We start from the raw sequence: 5,902 nt of genomic DNA on the forward strand, positions 1-5,902 counted from the left end.
TGCAGCCATGAAGAAATGCTCAGCAGTGAACTGCAGTAACATCACTAACAGAGGGTAAAGTTTACCCTCCTCTTTCCAAGAATAGTCACTACTCTACAACCATAAAAGCAGCAGATCAAAGACTCTCTAGTAAGGCTGTTATTAGAGGTCCCGTTTAAGGCAGTTTTAGATCTTGCTACTGCTCTGTTTGGATTGCAGAGGCTTTGTAATCTGTTGGTGTGTCTGAGGTGATGCAAGGACTGCCACATGTATGTTTATACAGGGAAAAAGGAGCTTCTCCATACTAGAGTCTGCACACTAATTTAATACATAGAAGAGAAAGTTAATCACTTAGGCGTAGAGATTCTAGTAATTAGGCCCAATGCAACACATTTGTGTATTCTAGACTCCAGACCTTACACTCACTGTTAACATAGTCTTATAGGGTGTATGGACTACAAAAAATTACAAATGGATAAATATAATAATAATAATAATAATCTACTGAAATACAGCATTGGTCATCTGTTATCTGTGAACATTTTAGCTCATATGAGATGGTTATTCATGTTGGAATCTTGGCTTTGTGGACACATTCTGTTTTGCTTTACACAGAAACCATCACAATAATAAACACCAAAATCTCACAGGAAATTGTAGTAACCTAAAGACCATTTTGAAAGTCAAAACATATGAAAAATCCTGGAGACTTAAAAGATGATTTATTCCTGTAAATGTTTCAGAATGGCCTCTGTAATATCTGTAAATCTTTCATGTTTACATGTAGACAAAATCTAGAAAGAGTCATTATGGGCAAGTTTGTCCTTGGGCAATATAACTTATTTTTTGTAAAAACTGTAGAAATTATGTAATTTTTAGACTACAGAACTACGGAGTAATGTTTTTTTTCTTCAATTCTGGCCCTATGTAAATATCACGGTCTTCTGTAATTGGCATCTTTGTACTTTTGCAGCCCTGTCCTACAATAAAACACATTGCCATTTAATTCTCTCTCCAGACAAATTGAGGCTTTGATGTAATAGTAGTCATTTATTTTCCTGACTGACTTGGCAAAGTAATACACATGAGATGCCATCAACCATATAAGGTTATTTGGTTAGATTGACATGGAGTGCTTTGCACAAGTGAGGGTCAGTGAGCAGCAGGCAGGCAGGGCCTGACACACTCTTTCCTTCCACCACAATTACCACAATTAATCAGTCTTGGGGAAAGACATGTAAGCAGGAGGGGCAGGTCCCAGGAAACATGAGGCCCATGAAAGTCCGCTTGTTTACAGCATTGTGAAGAGACTTGTGGATCTGGTGGCAAAGGTCCTCATGTGAGAAAGTACTATGATGTGAGCTTATTACAATTGTCCAGGGCTGGCCCTAAATAACTTCTGTGCATATCTGGAAATTGGCTACCCCTGTTCCCGTCTTTTGACCGTCATTCCTTCCTCAATGTTGTTGCAGTTGCAGTAGATACTTCTCTGACTTGTGATTATGATTATTCCCCACTAGATGGCATCCTTCGAACACCTCACATTCTGCAAACACATTTGGTTTTTCAGCTTCAAGATAAAAATGAGGGATCTCCCTCTAGGTATCAGACTTACTATCAGACATACAGTATTTTCCAAGATAACCTCACAATATTAAATTTGGCATACATTTAATAATAATGTCATCACCACATATGACAGGATACAGTCCTAAAAACACCTTTTTAAAAAGGCACAGAATATTCCTAATGAATTCATATGAAGAGTCAAACTGGAAAATAAACTTTTACAACTGATTTGAAAATACAAGCCTGCATTATTCCTGTGTTCAGGAACATGAGTGATGTAAACATACCTTTATCAGTATCAGGGAACATTAATTAGAGACTTCAAGGTACAAATTTACTGATCTGAATGGTGATGGAGCTACTGTTTTTCCAAAAAGAGTTGGTCTTAAGTCCAGACCAGCATACTGAAAAGTCTGATTACAATCGTTATTTTTGAAAAAAAAATGTGTTTGTAGAGAAATATAAGTGTATTATTTTTCTAAACAGATGTGGTAATCAGTTATATCATTGTCAAGGATTGAGGAAAACTGATGATCACCTTTCTGACAGTACATTTCTCAAAACCATCTTTTCTCACAGTCACCCTGTTTACCTTCTAAAATGTCACGACTGAAAGTGGGAATTTTCTCTGTGTTTGAAATGAATGGTACTTAGCTGCATGGCTAAACCTAATTCATTGTGAAAGCTAAACACCCATTGTCTTTCTACCGGTGACATTGATTAGGATTTTCTAATACTGTGCCTGAGGGGACTTAAGTCGATCCAATTACCTTTGGCTGCCATCATTAGCTTGACATGGCCCAGGGGGTCCTTTCACTTCGTCTCCAGTACTGAAGATCTGCATCTGTGAATGCTTTGCAGCCTGGCTGCTCTGGTAACTGAAGGGTTGGCCATAGTATTACATTGTCTCCAAAGCAGCTTTACCTCTTGACAGCTGGACTGAGAGCAACTTTTGGTGGTTTCAGTCTGTGTCACTCAAGTCTTGTTCTGGCCACAAAAGGTGATAACTGTAACATCAGTCTCTGTCTGACATAACGAGATATTTAATTTTCCAATGAGGCGCAATTCCCCTCTCAAATGATAGCTTAACAAACTTTAGACTTGATAAAATATCATACACTCCATGTTAATACTGAGTTCTACGCAGTTTTGTTCAACACTGTATTGCTTGTATCCAGGCATAATCACAAATACTTTTTCCCTTTCCTTTATCTGCTGTACATTCACTTTGTACAGTTATCTTATAGACATATAATTGCATTTATCTGTTAGTAAGGGTCAGTTGTAGAGGCAGTGTCTCACATTCTGTCTAACATTATACAGTATTAGAAGTAAGAACTCTGTGTTTCTTAAGTCAAGATTATTTTATATATTTATTTTTATTTATTCTTACTCAGTCAGAATCTAATTCTAACTTAATTTGTACAAAAGAAAATGTGCTGGATAAATAAGAAAATACACGTTGGTGAAAAGACTGCAATATTTACTTTTTAAAAATAGCTTGTTGACACAGAAGCTGACTTATATGGCCAGATATATATGGACAGATGTGTCGATAGACCAGCCATCAGCCTATTCAGGAGTGGCCTATTCAATTTTCTCCCAGGAGCCAAAGCCAGACAGGTATCTCCAGTTATTAATACTACATCATCGTTATTAATACACGTCATTGAAATAAACTACGGAAGCCCTAAGAGGCCATCAATTCAACCATTTTTTTACTCCGTTTTCCAATGATAACGGGATAATTATCTTGTGTTAAAGTGTACTGATCCTCAAGGTTGGCTGCATTACCAGTGCATTTATTTTTTGTTCTTCACATTAATGTTTTAGCCTCTGCCACTGGCATGAGGAGACCATCAAGTGTAAATCAGTTTACACTGGCAGAAAAAGGAAAATTATATAAATGACTACAGATTACTACCATCTACTCTGTCCTTAGTGAGGCTGGACATAAAGGACACACTGCCAATTCTTTCTGATTTGGCATCCGGGCATCTCTGTGTGCAAGCATCATCCACATCCTCATAGCGTACATTTTCTACTGCTGGGGACATTATCAGTCACAAGTGGGGTTTTCTGTCTCCTGAAAAAGCAGACATGCTAATTTATTTTTGAAGAACAACTGCTGAGTGATTTAAAGTTCTATTTCATATAAGCTTCGCCCTCTAATGCTATTGCTATTTACAACTACGGGCCTGCGCAGCACTGACAAAGGTTCTCTACGCCCACCCACAGCGTGGGCCTCTCCTACATCCGCACTTTGTATATGTACAATGGTGAGACCTAGCGTTCAGCTACCATTTTTCTTCAGCACTGAGCTGTCTAAAGAGCAGAAGATTACCAGCTAGAAGAGAAGAACAAAGTGCCTTCCATTCTGCGCCCTTCTCTCCCCCAAAGAGAGGCAGCACCGGGCGCATAATTTTGCCGTTCAGTATGAGGAGATGTGGCGGTTCACCCACTCTCTGGACGAAGGCCCCCGTTCTGACCTCTGGTGACGTTGGCTAGGTTAGCATTGCAAGGCAAACTAATGTTGAGCTAACAGGACCGTTGAGCTAAAAAAAAGCTAACGTGAAGCTTACATGTGGTCTGCCCCTGGATCAGCCAACCAGGGAGGCCACGTTGCTCCACATTACCTGTGGCTAATGACATCTAGCAACCGGATTGTTTGCTGCTGGCTGACCCTCGTCACTCAGAGCAGAGAACTGGTAAGCAATTGGTCAGAAAAAGTTGTGTGTTGAAATCTTGTTGCTCCTTATGTGGAAGTTGTTGAAAAAACACTGTCTGTGCCTGTCTCAGTCGACTCAGCCACACCAAGCACACATTCCCCACACTGTGTGAGTCAGCTGCCATTAGCCAGGTGGCTAATCTGCAGCTTGCGCTCAAAGCAATAAGCAGTACACTCTCTGTTCACAGTCAGAGGTCCCTTCACAAACCCATCGTCACAGAAACTGTGTATGAGCCCACGAGATCAGACATTACGATTCGTGTGGACAGAACACATACACACGCTATATAGATATTCTTGCCTTGAAGAAATCTGCTTCCCCCGGCAGTGCCTGGCTGCGAGCTTGTACATAATCAGCTCGTGCGTGATCACGGCACCACCGGCGCAGTCCCTCCTCCTGCATCCAGAGGTTTGTGACAGACCGACACGTTACACATGGCAGTGACGCTGGGGAGAAATGTGTTTCTTGTAAACTGTATGACCTAGTGTTGCACTTTACAGAACAGCCATTTTTGAGATTATAACCGCTGTTTCTCACTTCCCCACATTGTGTGAGCCAGCTATGTGTTAGCCGAACAGCTAACAAGCAGCCTGGGCTCGCTGCAAAGCTGCACATCCTCTCTCCCCTTGCTCCCCTTCCGGACATGGTCGATTGGCTGGCCTGAGACCACTTGTACGCCAACACTGTCTTACCCCCCCTCTCCCACCCGTCGGGAGAAGCAGGCCATCTCCAGGGTTCCTCTGGGGCAGGAGAATCAAGGGTTCTACTCCCGCCAGTTCCTGGTCAGGAAGAAAACGGGGATCGTGAGGCCCATCCTGGATCTGTCACTGTTCAACAAAGTGATTATGGAGAGGCCTTTTCGCATGTTGACAGTAAAACAGGTGCTGAGTGTGTGTTTCAGGGAGACTGGCTCACCTCCATTGACCTGAAGGGGACATACTTTCACGTTCCCGTCATCCCTGGATACAGGAAGTTTCTGTGGTTCACTTTATGGGGCGCACAGTACCAATACAACTGCCTGCACTTCGGTTACTCCCTGGCCCCGCAGACTTTCTCCATGTGTGTTGAGACAGCCCTGGAGCTGCTGTGGCGGATGGGCATCAGGGTCCTGTTTTATCTGGACGACCTGCTGCTGGATGAGGCGGTGGTGCAGACAGCCCGGCTCCTCTCCCCTCTAAGAGGCTTACCTACCGGGGCGTGGTGATGGACTCCTCTCTCTGGAGAGCGCGGCTCTCTCAGGAGAGGGTGGAGCTGCTCCGCCATGTTTTTCCACAAGCTGTGGGGGCGGCTCTGTCCCCCAGGGCCTCCTACACATGAGGAGGTTATAGCGGTGGTTCATCCGCCTGCGTGTCAACCTGGTGAAAGAGAGACAGCGCCTGGTTGCTGTTCCTCTGCCTGTGGGTTTGGAATCCCTCTCAGAGATCTCTCTGTTGGTTGGGGATCCCCTGGGCAGGTGAAGCGTTTCCTGAGAGGGGTGCGGAGGCACAGGCCGGTGTTGCAGCCTGCTGCTCTACAGTGGGATTTACAAGCGCCCAAGCCCCTTTTGAGCCTTTGGAGAGGGCGGACCTGAAGTTTCGGTCGGCCGAGGTATTCACCTTACTTGTGATTCTTCTTTCCGTCCCCCC

This window comes from Micropterus salmoides, unplaced genomic scaffold (genome assembly GCF_014851395.1).
Source record: "Micropterus salmoides isolate LMB-PRFRI ecotype aquatic unplaced genomic scaffold, ASM1485139v1 Ms_hic_scaffold_6, whole genome shotgun sequence".
Taxonomy (NCBI): Eukaryota; Metazoa; Chordata; class Actinopteri; order Centrarchiformes; family Centrarchidae; genus Micropterus; species Micropterus salmoides.